The sequence below is a fragment of the Dendrobates tinctorius genome, unplaced genomic scaffold (genome assembly GCF_039654945.1).
Source record: "Dendrobates tinctorius isolate UK_male_01 unplaced genomic scaffold, ASM3965494v1 ptg000104l, whole genome shotgun sequence".
Lineage (NCBI taxonomy): Eukaryota > Metazoa > Chordata > Amphibia > Anura > Dendrobatidae > Dendrobates > Dendrobates tinctorius.
The window spans coordinates 3,133,293-3,150,234 of NW_027361772.1; positions in this window are offsets into that span (position 1 = coordinate 3,133,293).

Sequence of the window (16,942 nt, forward strand, 5' to 3'; positions counted from 1 at the left end):
TCTTTCATTCATTCATAGCTGCAGCAACCATATCCTTAAAATAATATATACTGTATAATAATATATAATAAGTGCCATTTTGCCAAACACATCTGTAAAGCCGTATTCAGACAGGTTAAAAGCTGCTTTTTTTCTGCTGTGGTCTTGTTTTTTTTGCCCAGTTTTTTTAACTGCCCAAGCAAAGTGGATGTGAGTTCATGAAAACTTCATCCACTGTGCCTCTAAAGAAACTGCAGTATTGTATAATTTTGGACATGCTTTTTCCGCTCTAGTCTTTTATGAGGAGTTTGAAAAAAAAGCACATATGAAAAACACAGTCGCATCTTTAAGTACAGAAACACATAAGGAGAAAAGGCATCCAAAATGTAGAAAAAATGCAATAATCAGAGACAATTGTAAGTAGATTGCATAGTGTGATGTGAACATCTGCAGAACGTTTGCAGATGAAATACAAAATATACGGTATACTACATGTGAACACAGCCTCAGTGTTACATTTTTAGTAAACGTTTTATGGGTTTGACAGAGAAAAAGACAATCATGCTTTTTTCATGCCATTTACCTGTCTCCATAAATAATCTGTTCACAGTATTGTCCAGGTTGCTACAATCAAAAGGATATGGATATTTTTATAGGAAGGAAAAAAATTCTCTGATTTTTATTTTACCTCTACAATACAGTGTGACAAAGTCACTGGCAAAGTACTGAGATACGCTTCACTGAGGCTATTAGTTTCAGTGATTTGAAACTCAGAAGTTTGCTCCAGCACACTTGTGTTGAGAGGGGTTAATCAGCCATTTTAAGGGCTGTTTTTTTTTTGTGGACAACCATAGAACGGGTGGGAGGTTGTCCACCTTATCTGTGGTCTGGGGTTTAAATAGGTCGCCTTCTGAGGCATTCAGCGTTCAGTGTGTCTGGAGAGGCTAACTCCAGAAAAGTGTTTGTGCTTGTGCTAAACGTAAACCAGTGTCTTGCTATCCCTGATCAGGCGCAACCCCCCCACCTACAAGGACTGTGCTTTCTATTACGTTTTTGTTTTTTCTTAGGCCAGAAAAGCCGTGTTTGTTTTCTTTGCCAACTCTGCACTGGGTTATGCAGTATCCTTCACAAACCAGTCTGAGGTTTAAAGAGACAGCATTCCTGAGTCTTCCTCCGTGTACAACAGGTATATAGAAATTGGTATACACTCACTGGCCACTTTATTAGGTACACCATGCTAGTAAGGGGTTGGACCCCCTTTTGCCTTCAGAACTGCCTCAATTCTTCGTGGCAGAGATTCAACAAGGTGCTGGAAGCATTCCTCAGAGATTTTGGACCATATTGACATGATGGCATCACACAGTTGGCGCAGATTTGTCGGCTGCACATCCCTGATGCGAATCTCCCGTTCCACCACATCCCAAAGATGCTCTATTGGATTGAGATCTGGTGACTGAGGAGGCCATTTGAGTACAGTAAACTCATTGTCATGTTCAAGAAACCAATCTGAGATGATTCGAGCTTTATGACATGGCGCATTATCCTGCTGAAAGTAGCCATCAGATGTTGGGTACATTGTGGTCATAAAGGGATGGACATGGTCAGCAACAATACTCAGGTAGGCTGTGGCATTGCAACGATGCTCAATTGGTACCAAGGGGCCCAAAGAGTGCCCAGAAAAAATTCCCCACACCATGACACCACCACCACCAGCCTGAACCGTTGATACAAGGCAGGATGGATCCATGCTTTCATGTTGTTTACGCCAAATTCTGACCCTACCATCCGAATGTCGCAGCAGAAATCGAGACTCATCAGACCAGGCAACGTTTTTCCAATCTTCTACTGTCCAATTTCGATGAGCTTGTGCAAATTGTAGCCTCAGTTTCCTGTTCTTAGCTGAGAGGAGTGGTACCCAGCGTGGTCTTCTGCTGCTGTAACCCATCTGCCTCAAAGTTCGACGCACTGTGCGTTCAGAGATGCTCTTCTGCCTACCTTGGTTGTAACGGGTGGCAATTTGAGTCACTGTTGCCTTTCTATCAGCTCGAACCAGTCTGCCCATTCTCCTCTGACCTCTGGCATCAACATGGCATTTCCGGCCACAGAACTGCCGCTCACTGGATTTTTTTTCTTTTTCGGACCATTCTCTGTAAACCCTAGAGATGGTTGTGCGTGAAAATCCCAGTAGATCAGCAGTTTCTGAAATACTCAGACCAGCCCTTCTGGCACCAACAATCATGCCACTTTCAAAGGCACTCAAATCACCTTTCTTCCCCATACTGATGCTCGGTTTGAACTGCAGGAGATTGTCTTGACCATGTCTACATGCCTAAATGCACTGAGTTGCCGCCATGTGATTGGCTGATTAGAAATTAAGTCTTAACACACAGTTGGACAGGTGTACCTAATAAAGTGGCCAGTGAGTGTATATTGGTAATGCATTGGTATATAGAGCTGTAGTTCTATGTACTAGTACAATGTGTATGTAAGGAAGAATACCAGTCACATTCAAGTAGAGAAAATTTTCCTATACTTGGCATTACAGCCCGTGGCTCATTGCTATATTGCTATAGCTGCTCACTGCCATGCAAGAAGTTGGGTGTTCATAATGCCAGGGAAGTCAACAGAAAAATGATGTTAACAAAATGAAAATCAAACTAATGCACAACTGGAGCCCAGAGTTTCCTACATGACTGATCTGGAATAGAGAAAACACAGACAAACAAATTAGGGACTTTTTTCCACACATATTAAGAGAATGTCAGGTGTCAATTCTGGCCAACTATTTATTATGAGGTCACCAACAATTCCAGGGTTGTTGAGGTTGAAAGAGTGGGTAGATTGATTTGACATGTTAGATTTCAACCTATCTGATCTATCAGAGACATTAATGATTATCAAACAAAAAAAGTTTATACTTGGAGAAATTCATCTCACCAAAATTCCATCTTGAGAAAACAAGATAATAAAAAATTTTTCCAAAAAAATTCCAAACGCCATGTCAGCTTTGGCGATACTAGCATCTCTTCAGCTACCACCAGTTATTCAATAGAAAATTCTTCAGATTCCTCAATTGATGAAATTAATCTTTCTGCTCCTATCAATAAAAAATACAAGAGAAAAAATGCTGCTTCAAAAAACGCATCAGGAGAGGAGGCAGGAAACATCGGAAACACAAGGTATCCGGATCGCAGGAAACGGAGACATTAATCTGTCCGGTTTGGAACTTGTCTGCCCAGATCCTCTCCCAGCATCATTTATCTGTTTTGTCTAAGGGATTGTGTTTTTGCCCTACAAATAAATTCAATGTTTTCAGGACTTTATTGGATGTGAACAAACTAGCTAGAAACCTAACGTTAAAATGTCATTTTTATAATGATAATGATTTACAGGAAAACATGTCTTCATTTCCAAATTCTGCTGAACATGATTCTAACATAATACCAATGTTTCATGAATTGAAAATACTTTCTGATTTGCCACAATTGGAGTCAGAATGTAGAACTTACGACTCCTCTCCTGATAGTTTTGTAACTTCTAACCCCTTTTTTTACCCTGTTCAATCTAGGCCATCTATCCTAGATATTTTTCAGGAAAAGGTGGAGGCAGATCTTGTTGATTTAGACAGAATTACAAGTATTGATAAAAACAATCTTAATCCTCAAGAAATTCTGGCACTACAAGATCTGCAATCCAACACAGGGTTAATTATCAGGGAAGCAGACAAGGGGGGAGGGGTCGTGGTTCTGGACTCTTCACTTTATTTTAAAATGAATCATGCTATTCTATCTGATAATAACACCTACCTACATCTCCAGGGAGACCCTACTAATTTCTATAAGAGTAAAATCGATAAATTACTTCAAGATGGTTTGGAGGGGGGCATTTTTTCTCAAAAAATATACGATTATTTAAAAGTGGATTTTCCTATTATCCTCATTTATCATGCCCTCCCTAAACTTCACAAGGGTATTTTTCCACCACCCTTTAGGCCTATTATATCAGGCATTGGTTCCCTTGGAGAAAAGCTGGGTGCTTGGATAGATCATTTTTTGCAACCTTTAGTCAGGGATGTGCCAGGCTTTCTGAGAGACACCAAATCTTTAATAAACAACTTAAATCCCATTTCTTGGCATGATGATTATATGTGGCTGACCTGTGATATTGTCAGTCTATATTCGTCTATACCACATTATGTAGCCATTGATTGTCTCCAGGTGTTTCTCAGAAGGCATAGTTCTTATCCCTTACAGACTCAAAACTTCATTATTACAGCTATTAATTTTTTGTTGACACATAATTATTTTTCTTTTGATGGGGAATTTTTTCTTCAGAAGTGTGGCGTTAGCATGGGAGGTAAATTTTCCCCCTCCCTTGCTAACATTGTGGTCGCCATTTTTGAAGAACTTTACATTTTTGGTGATAATAATAGTTTTTCAGAGCATATAATCTTTTATACACGTTATATCGACGATTTATTATTCATTTGGGAAGGAGATGTTGCTACAGCACATTCCTTCATAAATCATCTCAATCAAAATTCCTTCAACCTCAATTTTACTTTTCAAGTCTATCCGTCTACTACCAACTATTTAGATGTGACTTTGATTGGCGACTGCAATAAGATTGATATTCTTCCCTATCATAAAGAAACTGACTCTAATTCCATTTTACTAGCTAGCTCATGCCACCCTCCCCATACGGTGAAAAACATCCCCATTGGAGAATTAATCAGACTAAAGCGTAATTGCTCCAGGTCTGATCTTCTCCAACATGAAACTAGCAAAGCTGTTGCTAGATTAAAACACAGGGGATATCCCAACTGGTGTTTGAATAGAGCTCAAAAAATAGTGAACCAAATTGACAGATCGGACCTTTTTCTAAATCATCACAAAAATAAACATAATATTAATCACCAATTAACTTTTTCTACCAATTTTTCTCCGCAATTTCAGGATATTGTAAAAATAATACAAAAACATTTACCTATTTTATTACAGGACAATCAACTTAGTCATATTCTAGAAAAAAATAAAATCAATTTTGTGGCGAAAAAAGCGCCCAATTTAGCCCACATCTTGTCACCTAGTTTAGTAGTCAGTACTAATAAAAAGAGCAATTCCAAAAATTGGTTATCATGCACTGGCTTTTTTGGCTGTGGGCACAATTTTTGCATATCGTGCAAACATGCCAAGAGATGCAAATCATTTACCTCCATGTACACTGGTTTGACTTACAACATCGGGGATTTCATTAATTGTAATACCCCTAATGTTGTGTATCTCATTGAATGTACTTCTTGTTCAATTCAATATGTAGGTTGTACAACTTGTCCTCTCAAACAGCGAATACGCAGACACATGTCTGATACTTTAAATCCTTCTGCAGTGAATGTTTCTGCAGTCTCGAGGCACTTTATTACTATTCATAATAGGTGCCTCGATTCTCTCACATTCACTGGCATTGAAAAGGTGTACAAACCAGTCAGGGGAGGGGACCACCGCAGAAAGATTCTCAATCGAGAGTCTTTCTGGATTTATAAATTGGGCACTAGAATGGCGCATGGTATGAACAAGAGGAGAGATCTAATCATGCAGTATTCTTAGGTATCTCTTTCTCTTGTTCATGCCATTCAAATGTGTGGTCTTTTTTTTTTTTTTTCCTCTCCAGTAAATAACTTAGACATTTTCACAGTTGGATATACGAGGGGTACTTAACACAGGGTATATATTTGTACATATATATCTTTGAAAGAAAATTGTAAATGAATGAAACAATGGTGTTTTTTTTTTTTTTTTTTTTTGCTGCAGTATTTTTCTCTTTCTTTCCGTTTGTTGTAATGCAATCAATTCCCACCATTTGATAACATGCTATGTACAAATTGTCCGCAAATTATAAGATCCTTGTTATAACGCTATCAGAGTACATTATGGCTTCCTTTAAATACCTATATGGTTTTTTAACTGCTTTATATGTGATATATCAAGTAAGAAAAATTTCTTTATAAAACATTTTTTTTTTCCTTGATCTGTTTATTATTATACTCTTCGTATGTGTTGGTTTCCATGCATTGTACACTTTTTTCAAATTTGGTTTTGTCTATGTTAAATGTAATGGGTGTGTTTTTCACCTAATTGAATCACCTGTTTCCTTGACATGTTTTGCACTTAAATATCTGTTTGGAGACCTTCTTTACGCATTCCATGATTAAGCCCTTTCAGGGTGAAACGCGTAGGAAAGTGCTCCCCTCCATATGCCTCTTTATGTTGTTTTTACTTGATTGTAAGAAGATTTTATATTTTTAATAAAGCAATTGTTATTTTATCTCCTGGAGACGCTGGAAAATCTTTTTCTATGTTGTGCATGCACTATACACCCGGGTCAGGGTGTTTCCGTGCGTCGGAGGTGTGATAAGGAGTGAAGAGGGGTGAGCAGAAAATTTCCTTTTGTGTATCTGATCATATTTCCCCTAATTAATGGCTGCTGGAAGAATAATGTTCTAAAACTTTCTGTACCTATTACTTTCTGCCTAATCAGTTGGCTTAAGCATGCATGTGTTATTTCTGTCAGAGGTCATTAGTTCAAAAAGGCTACAGTGGGTACGGAAAGTATTCAGACCCCTTTAAATTTTTCACTCTTTGTTTCATTGTAGCCATTTGTTAAATTCAAAAAAGTTAATTTTTTCTCATTAATGTACACTCTGCAACCCATCTTGACTGCAAAAACAAATGTAGAAATTTTAGCAAATTTATTAGAAAAACCTTTGCCACCTGCGCCGCTGCTTCCACGCTGCATCGGCCTCCCCCGTGTCCTGCTCGTGCTCCCCACCGGGCGCCTGCACAGGCACTCCGGCGCGCTCCTCTGCCGCCGACCGTGCGCTCCTGCTGCTCGCGCATGCTCCTTACGGCCCGACCGCACGTGCACTCCCCACTCTTATGCCCCTGAGTGACCTGATCCGGCAGCGCTGCCTGTCCAATGGAGGACAGACACCAGGTATTTCAGGCCGCCCTCCCTCAGTGGAGGCGCCTGATTATGGTGTTCTAATGCCATATTTGGGCCGCCTTGGTGTCGCTTGCTTTGGACCTGCACAGCTAGCATTCTAACCCTTTGTCTACCTCCTTCTCTTCCAGAGTCCACTCCCGCCCCGTGTCTTCCTGGTACCTGCCTTCCATCTCTCCTCCGCTCTCCTCAGTCTTGTTACCATCTACACCTCCGCTCTCCTCAGTCAGCTACCGTCTCCACCTCCGCTCCCCTCTGCCCTATAACCTCTCCATCTGGTTCCTTACTACCTCTGTACCTCTCTTGCTTCTTTCCTGTTCAGTTCTTACCCGCTCCCTTCCACCCAGTCTCATCTCCGTTTTTTACGTTCTTTTTCCCTGACCCGACCCCTGGTCCTGGCATCTGTGGTACTAGAGGTCCCTGAGCTTGCTCCCTAAAGATCCCTGTATAGGGGTTGGCCAAATCTGGTACGCACACTTGGGGGAGTTTCGGTATCCCGGTCCAGAGGGTCCACTCTTGGTACTCGCTGCCTCCGGCGTAACAGATAGATAGGTGATCTGCCAGAACTAAGTCAATTAGGTCTCCAGGGAGCATCCAGACACAATATCTGTGCGATGCTGAGTTACTACTCTCGGACAAGACATGAGACAGGGTAGTCAGGAGGTCCGAGGTCAGGTACCAGGAGGACTCATAGTACAAAGGGGTAAGTCAAAGGCGTGATCAGGAAACAGTCGGGGTCAAATGCCTGAAGGGTACATCAAAACCAGAAAGTACAACAAATGGATAGTCAGAGGCCAAGTCTGAGGTCAGGTACCTGAATTCAGACAGTACCAAATGCAAAAGGGATAATCCACAAGAATTGTAATAACAGATCAAAAGTCATAAACAAGATCAGAAGTCAGACAAAGAGCAAGCATACACAAGTAAAGCAAAGCTACAACTGACAGTCTGATGCTCACAGCAAGCCAGCTAAATACTTAGCATTTGAGGACGTAAAGAACCAGCAGACTAGATCAGAATGAGCAACAGAGCTGTCAATCAAAATGCTGACAGCCCAGCATGCCCTAGGATCAGATTCGAGGACAGGTCTGTCACTCAAACAACAAACAGTCCAACACACTCCAGATTCCATAGAGCGGCTGAGCTGTCACTCACAGCGTCCCTAGGCCACAGTTAGTTATGAAACTGTGACAGCTAACTGAGTGTATAAGCACACAATGGTTTTTTCAGGCGGATTCTGCCTGGAACCCGCCTGAAAAAGATCTTCAAAAATGCTGGAAAAAAATAACATAATGCACAGTTATGTATAAATAACATTGCTGTGCATGTTTTCTGGCTTATGTCACTTCTTTTAACCATTTCAGGGTTCAAAAACTGAGAAACAGTTCATAGGAGCAGATTAACAATTCTTTGGGCTACGCCCGCAAAAACGATGGGAGAGATTGCGAGCAAAGTTGTATCAGTAAAAACAGAAGTCTCCATGTGCACACACTCGCAACTTTTAGATGTTGGCATACCTGCATCTTTTTTGAAGCAGAAGATGCTTCAGGAAATTGACCACCGGTGTCTTTCCTGATACATCTTCTTTGATGCCCTAGGTGTAGTTTTTGTGGTGGCTGCTGGCTTTTTTTTTTTACTTTTCATATATAACTTTGTTGCGGCTTCCAAGCAGAAACCACAAATCAGGCGAGTTCCAGCCCCTAGTATCTGTAATAGGTGTTTTTACACCCATGAATAAAGATCAAAGTGTTTTAAGTATTGGTCACAACGGCAAGGGAACTCAGATCTTGTTTTTCCTTAGGTTTAAACAAAAAACCATCATTGTCTATGGGCAAAACACAATTCCGATGGCGCAGTAAGAACATTACTTGGGTTTTATTTACTTTGCGTGCATACACATTAAGCCCCACTGCGCGATGATTGTGTCGTATGAGGTAATTAAAGCAATACAAAGTATTTCTCCCAATTATATTCACCATAAATTAGAATACAGATGACTAGAAATGACTGTGCTCCACGTCTCGGTAATGTCCTCCTTCGTGCCTATACTTGGACGGTAAACAGTCTGAGCGCTGCAAAATTCTTGGCCAATTAAATTTCAGATTTTGGCATCATCTGTCCTAAGTAGGAAACATGTTTCTCATTTCATTTTTATGTATCATTTCTAGTGGTTATTGAATCCACTTAACCCCTTTGGTATTTGCAGAAAAAACTTAGTGGTGACAGCTTAGTCTCCTATATCCAGGCTTTTCTCCATACTTAGTTATACTTGTTCCTTTTTGGCTGTGTCGTACCTACACGACCTTAAAGATCTGGTCCACTACTTGGACAACCCCTTCTTGATCAAAATATTTGGCACCCATAAAATAATAAAGCTTATACTCACTGCCCGTGCCAGTGCCATACCCGTGGTGTCGGCACTCATTCTCCCGGGGCTCCCGTGTGGTTGTTGTGACTTGTGACCCCATCCGGCGCCCAATCAGCGCTGGCATCACTGTCTCCGCCTTCGGACAAATCGAACATGAAGAGGAAGTACAGGATGCAGCTTATCCCTGACTTCCTCTTCCTGCTCAATTCGACAGGAGGCGGGGACATTGATGCCAGCGCTGATTGGGTGCCGGCGTCATGTGTCACAACAACTACATGAGAGAACTGGGGAGAACGAGTGCCGACACCACAGGAACGGCGCCGGCATGGGAGGTGAGTACAAGCTTTATTATTTTATGAGGGCCAAGTGAGGGTTGTGAGAAGAAGTTATCCAAGTAGTGGACAACTTCTTTAATGCCTTTGGTATGTCAGTGCTCCTAAAGTAACATAAGTGAACTACTTTCTGGCTCTGTTTTTTGTTCGATAGCCTATGAGTTTTCTCTAATGACATTTTATGCACCTTGTCATATTCTTGGGAGCCTCTTATTTGTTGGTATAGTAAATGTATAGTAAAAATAACAAAAAAAGATCTATACTCTTTTATTGGACCCCTGCTGCTCCTCCATATTACACGCTTTGTTCCCTTGTTGTTTTCCTGACTGTTTCTTCTGGCTCGGAAAAACTATGACCTTTGCAGTCAACCACTAGATCACCTTACAGCGAGGTCTGGTAGGCTAGTATAGATTTTGGGATGTTTTTGCACCCTCCCCCGGTCTTATTAATGGTAATTTTTTAAGATATGACATCACTTTATAATTGTGGAAGGTTGAAATATGAGACCTTCACCAATTTTAAAAATATAGTTGCTCATCCAGCCCAACAGGCACCGTGAAATTGAGGCCGATTGAGGTTCTTGGTACATCCTGGTGGCCAGGAGACTCGCTGAGCTGGGAAAAACAGTAAAAGGGTCATGACGCAGCACAATGGCTCAGTGGTTAGCACTTCAGCCTTACAGCGCTGGGGTCCTGGGTTCAAATACCGTCAAGGACAACATATGCAAGGAGTTTGTATTTTCTCCCCATCTCTGTGTAGGCTTACTCCACTTTCCTCCCACATTACAAAAACATACTGATAGGGACTCTAGATTGTGAACTCCAATGGGGACAGTGATAATAATGTCTCTAAAGTGCTGTATAAGTGAGTAAAATAAAAATAAATAATATAGTGCTAAGCTAAAACAGCATTTCATTCATTCTCATTTCTGGTGGAGGTCCGAAAGATCAAGTCCCTCTCTGGCCGTAAACTGTTGGCATATCCTGGTGAAATGACAAGAATACCCCTCTCCATGACTGTAGGACCAATTTCCCACCATGGTGCTTGCTGACAATACAGTTTCTCTGGGGAGTCCTGAAAAGGTTCTCACCACTCAGTTACAAGAGGTCCGGGGCAACCAGGACTGAGCCCGTCAAGAACCCTGTAAAATAACACATGGTGTTTCTCTATGGTATGAATGCCCTTGATAGTTGGCATAGGCTAGCAATTAATTAGAAGCTTTCTCATTACTGTACCATTAAGTACAAAGTCTATGTGTAAGCCTCCAAGAAACGTGAGAAGGGAGTAAAAACTTTTTTGAGTACTTTTCAGAAAATTGGCTGTCGAGCCCATTAAACAAGCTCATTTTTTTCTTACATTTATGTACTAATGTAAAGGTGCCTATACAAAGTCAGGACCAAATGACTATCTTATCTGTATGAGGGCCTCCCAAATTTAACCTTTAGAAGATATTGGGGGGAAAGACCATGTTAAATTTCAACACAGGATTCTTAAAGCGGTGTTCCACATTAAAAAAAGATGAATTCTAAACTCTTCCTGCGATGTAAACTAACAAAATCAGATAGTAAGCACCCTACCTGGTTCCAGTGCCCGATCCCTGCCGATGCACTGGTCTTAGTGTATTGGCTGCCATGGTACCTTCACATAGCTCACATTACCGCTGCTGCGAAAACACTGAGACAGGAGCAGCGGCAGGGAGCCTGGGCTGGAACAAGAGATGATGAGTACTATATCATGTTATTTTACATGGCAGAAAACATTTTGGACCCGCTTTTTTGAATCTGGAAAACCCATTAAGGGAGGTTTACACTACACGGCAGGTGGCTAATAAACGACCATCGATTTGCAGATTGCCAGTTCAAGGTTTAGGTCTTCAGATGAACCTCAGACTACCGGAAGTAGCAAGAGCACAGCAGCATAATAGTGGCAGCAGGGCTCATGTAGCTTAACAATGTCACGCAAGCTCCAGAACCGACATCGCTGTGTGGTATTTGCAGGTACGCAGGATGCAGTGACGAGTCGCGAGACAATTTGGTGCTTTCTAGAATAACATTTATAAGACTAGAGGGAACTTTCATCAGTCACGGCCTGATAAACAAAGGGGGTAACACGGGTTGCCCTCGCAGGGGCTCTATACAATCAAACACAAACGGGTAGAACACGACTACTTCCGGCAATAGCCGGTCACTATAGGGCCGCTGTATGCCGGCTACGGGTCCTTAATTATATAGTCAACTTAGCTCTCCAGATGTCCCTCGCCGTTCGGGTTGGTGGTCTTTCGGCGTAGTAGTCACTGGGCCCAGTTGCTGAGGCGTTGGCAAAGTCTTTGCGCGCTCCGGCGCGCCGATGACACTGGAGCCCCACAGGCCCCGACGGAGTCCTTGGACGGATGGGCCATGGTCGTTACTTGCGACCCCGTATCCACTAGACACCGCACAGCACGACCCTCGACTTCGGCCCATACTATTGGGCACCTAGCGACCAGTTCTCCGGGACTTCCACCACCCCTTGTTGTGGCTTCCGGCTCCGAGCGGCGTCCCCCATGCCCGGAGCCCTCTAGTTTAATGTCCGCCGGGGTGGGTATTTCCCACGCCGCGGACACTCCCGTGCGAAGTGGCCCAGTTCTCCACACTCATAACACCGGGGCGGTGAGGCTCGGCCACCCTGGGTATTGTGAGGCCCTCAGGGCCCTGAATTGTGGCCAGGTCGGCCGGGCGCAGGCTCCGTTCTCTTCTTCACTTCAGCCAGCTCGGCCCGGATGCTCTTCAGTTCTTGTCTCATTTCCTCAATCCATTGAGGCTCTTCGACAACGCTTACGGAAGACTCCATGCTCTGGGCCTTCCCCAAAGGAGCCGTCATCCCCTGCTCTTGCTCTCGCACCCGGGCCTGACTCCCCACTCGGAGAAGGCTAAACGTGGGTTCACTCGGACCTGTTCCCGCAATGCCTGCTTGATTAGCGGGTCCCGGAGTCCAGTCACTAGCAGGTCACGCAGGGTAATGTCGATGGGCTGAGAAAATGGAGAAAAAGCTACTGACCACTGCCAGGGATCACTGCAAAATTACAAATTTTATTGGTAACAAAAAGACAACATCCATGTAAAAACATTTAAAAAGTCATACAATGACATGAAACTATCACAAAGGCTTATAATAAAGCCCAAAGAGCTCCCTCCAGTAAATGGACATATATAAAAAAAAAAAGGCTCTAGAATATATCACATACAATAGCATACCTGCAATGAAGAAATGTTCAGAGATGTAATACTAAACATAATGATCCATTGAATAATCCATCCAAATAGACTATGGTACAATAATGAATGCAAGTGATAACAAATGTAAGCAACTGAGCCATGAAAATAAACACCATAGGGTACTAAGCATAGATGAAAAGTATAGCAATCATGGTGTAGCCAAGAGGCTAAAATGACCAAGATTAAATCCTGCCTGCATAGTCCCTATATAATGCCACTTACAAGGGGGAGCTTGTGGAGTGCCCTACGCGTGTCGCACACCAAAAAGTGGCTTCATCAGGGGCTTCATCAGGATTTAATCTTGGTCGCGAGACAATTTGGTGCTTTCTAGAATAACGTTTATAAGACTAGAGGGAACTTTCCTCAGTCACGGCCTGATCAACAAAGGGGGTAACACGGGTTGCCCTTGCAGGGGCTCTATACAAGCAAACACAAACGGGTAGAACATGACTACTTCTGGCAATAGCCGGTCACTATAGGGCCGCGGTATGGCCGTCTACGGGTCCTTATTTATATAGTCAACTTAGCTGTCCAGACGTCCCTCGCCATTCGGGTTGGTGGTCTTTCGGCGTAGTAGTCGCTGGGCCCAGTTGCTGAGGCGTTGGCGAAGTCTTCGCACGCTCCGGCGCGCTGATGACACTGGAGCCCCACAGGCCCCGGCGGAGTCCTTGGACGGATGGGCCGCAACCCCCGGACTGGGGCAAGCGGCAGCGATGTGGGGTGGTGGATGACAGGCCACCTGCCACGGGAAGTCTGCGGTCAGCAGAGGCTTGGCCCCTGCTGCGGACCGGAGCGGGACAGTGGTGGCCGCCGACGCCACTGTACTTGCCATGGCCACTGGTGAGAGCGGGGCGGCTGCGAGTGGCGGGGAGCGGGCCGCAGCCGCGAGCCGAGACGGCAGCGGCCGTGGGCAACCGTGGGTAGGCCGCAGCCGCGGGCTGAGGTGAAGCAGCAGTGGCCGCGGGTCGAACTGGGGCCACAGTGGCCGCGGGCTGGAGCGGGGCAGCAAGTCTCGGAGGATCGCCTTGGCGCCATCCCTCTGGAGTCCTCAGTGAGCGTCTTCCCTGGCACTGGTAAGACGCTCTAGCTTTAAGTCACTCCCGCGGTCTCCTGCTGCCTCTGTCCTGCTCTGCTGACTCATCGTCCTGGGAATTCCCCGCCTCCTTTATACCGGTCCCTCCCCCAGCCCATCTGTCTGTCACAGGGGCCGTTCCTCCCACAGCTGGAGCAGCGTCAGTTCAGGAGGAGAGTGGATGGTGTTTTTATTTTACAAGGTGGATTACTTCATTAAAAAGTGATTGTTCAGGTACTGTACAGCCCCTTTAAGTTTGTATAAAAAAATTATGCTTGTCGGCAGCACATTGTGCTGTGTAAATGTGTCCTATATTGGTGCAGTGTAAATACTCCCCTAGTTCTCGTGAGAAGTCACTGACAGAGGTGGTGGCGGCATCTCACTAGTGAAAATATATGCACACTCGGCTGAACTGAGCATATACGTGTACGTGGGAGTCGGGAAGAATAGCTGATAGCCCAACCAAGTTTGTTTGGCCAACAACTATCGTCCGGCCTTTGGCTACAAGTCTTTAATCACTCTATGTGAGTGCAGACCTGTGAATCCTCACTGCGCACGCACTGCGATTTGCATACTTGCAGAGACACATTCCCACTAGGCATGTCATACTTACATTAAGCGGGGCCACGCATGTCTAGTCGGCATGTGATCGAATGTATGCAAATCTTACTGTTACGCACATGACCCGCTTCATTTGATTTTCTTGCTCCATGTCGGACTAATAGTCTGGCATGCTCTTATGTAATGAACTTCTTAGGCTTCTTTAAGGCTCCTAAGACTCAAACATGCATCATGGTATTGCTTGACTTGTAGCAACTCTCTTATTTGTCTGTGCATAGTTTCAGACCACAGTCATGAAGATGTCTCATGCTTGTCTGTGGTTTCCGGTCGGTTTCCAGTCACTGAGTTACTTGTCTGCGGTTTCCAAAAACATTGCTACCTGTCTGTGGAGGACATTGCCTACTTTTGTGCGGTTTCCAGTAGCCTTGCTACCTGTTAGTGAAGGACCTATCTGCCTGCGGTTTTCAGTATCAACCTGCCTGTGGTTTCCAAAATGTCTTTGTGGCTGTCTGCAGCTTCCAAGGTATTCAAACTTTCTACTTTTTCAGGAGTCCTGTCTGCTACCTGTCACCAGTCTTCTAGGACCTATTCTACGTGTCTGCCTGCTGTTTTCAGGACCTCTTCCTGGCAGTGTGTGGCTTCCTTGGTAATAGACTTTCTTGTTACTCCGTAGTTTTGTCTGCTACTTGTCCGCATCTCCATGATGCCTCCTCTTTGCCTATGTTCTTCGGTAACTCTGCAATCTGCCGGATGTGTTCAGTAACTCTGCTATCTGTCTGTGGTTTCCAGGACTTTATAACATTTTTACTTTGCATTCTATGTGTCCGTGTTCCATGTGTTCCATCTGGCGCCCTTGGCCCTTGTGCCCACCTGGACCTTGGGCTTGGAGGATCCTCCTCACCAGGTGAGCTCGCTATACATAGCACTTATACTTGCAATCATGCACCCGCGGCTTCCTGCACCGGAGAGTCTATATAGAGTGAATGCAGACTTGTAACCTTACGCCGGACAACCCCTTGCAAAATATTGTGCATACCTATTAGGATTAGTTTTTTTAACTCTTGCTGCTAGTTGCCAATGGTGCCTCAACTACATAGCACTTGGCGCACATGCTACACTCCTTAAAGGAGGACTGTGTTCCGGGACCAGTCGGGTCTAAGCTCCCAGCCACCATGGCCAATCCTGTTTGCCAGATTGGGTTGATAACATGATCAGAAGTGCAGCAGAGGGGACTCTGGGAATGGGCTTTGCTAAAATTGGTATGATGAAGTATGTTATTTGCCGAAAGCCTGAGTAAATATGCACAATCCAGCCAGCCAAGTAGGTTATCTGCTACCAGGGCCATCATATAGATCTGGATAGTTTCTAACTCAGGTTCTCATGTATAGCACGCATATAGACAGAAGGCTGCACGGGTGATTGCTTCATCTAATAGTAATGCAGAAGGGCGAGTCTCTGGGGCATGGTTCCTCCATTTAAAGAAAACAGCATTATTACAGAATTTGCTTTTCCTGCCAGGATCCAGGCACCCCCTGGGGCACTGAGTGACACTGTCACCCTCACACCCTCTCTGCGCAGTCCGGGATTTTGTTTTGTTAGGAATCTTAAACGCTGAGAATTTGACGACCTTCGGGCTCCAGGTCTTGCAGTGCTCTCTGCTGATAAAAACCTTATCACAAAGACTGTTAACCTTTGACCTTTGCAACAAGGAACCTGAGACTAGAACAGACTGTGTTCTGAACTAATTCAACAGAAAATGAACTAGGGAAACAAAATAACGATATTCACTTACACCAGCTCCATTTTCATCATTGACTTTTATTTGAGCTTAGAGGTGTAGATAATACATACATTTCTAGAATTCGACCTTTTCTTACTTTCGACTCTGCAAAAACTATTACTGTTTCTCTTATTCATTCTCATCTGGATTATTGTAACTCTCTACTATTCGGTCTCCCTCTTACCAAACTCTCCCCTCTCCAATCTGTCTTGAATGCTGCAGCCAGGATTATATTCCTCACTAATCGTTACACGATGCCTCTACCTTGTGCCAGACATTACACTGGCTACCCATCCACTCCAGAATTCAGTATAAAGTTATAAGGCCGGAGTCACACTGGCGAGGAATACAGGAGAGTGAGAGGCGCTAAAAGCACGCATTAGACACGGACAAATGATTCTCTATGGGGTCACTCGCACCAGGCGTATATTTCTCCTCCGTATCCTACGCTCCGTGCCACTCGCAGCATGCTGCGATTGTCAGCGTACTACGCCCGTAGTACGCCAATGCAAGTCTATGGGTGCGCAAAAAATACGGATTACACACGGAACACACGTGTGACCTGCGAGCAATACGCAGGTCTTTTGGCTGGTGAAC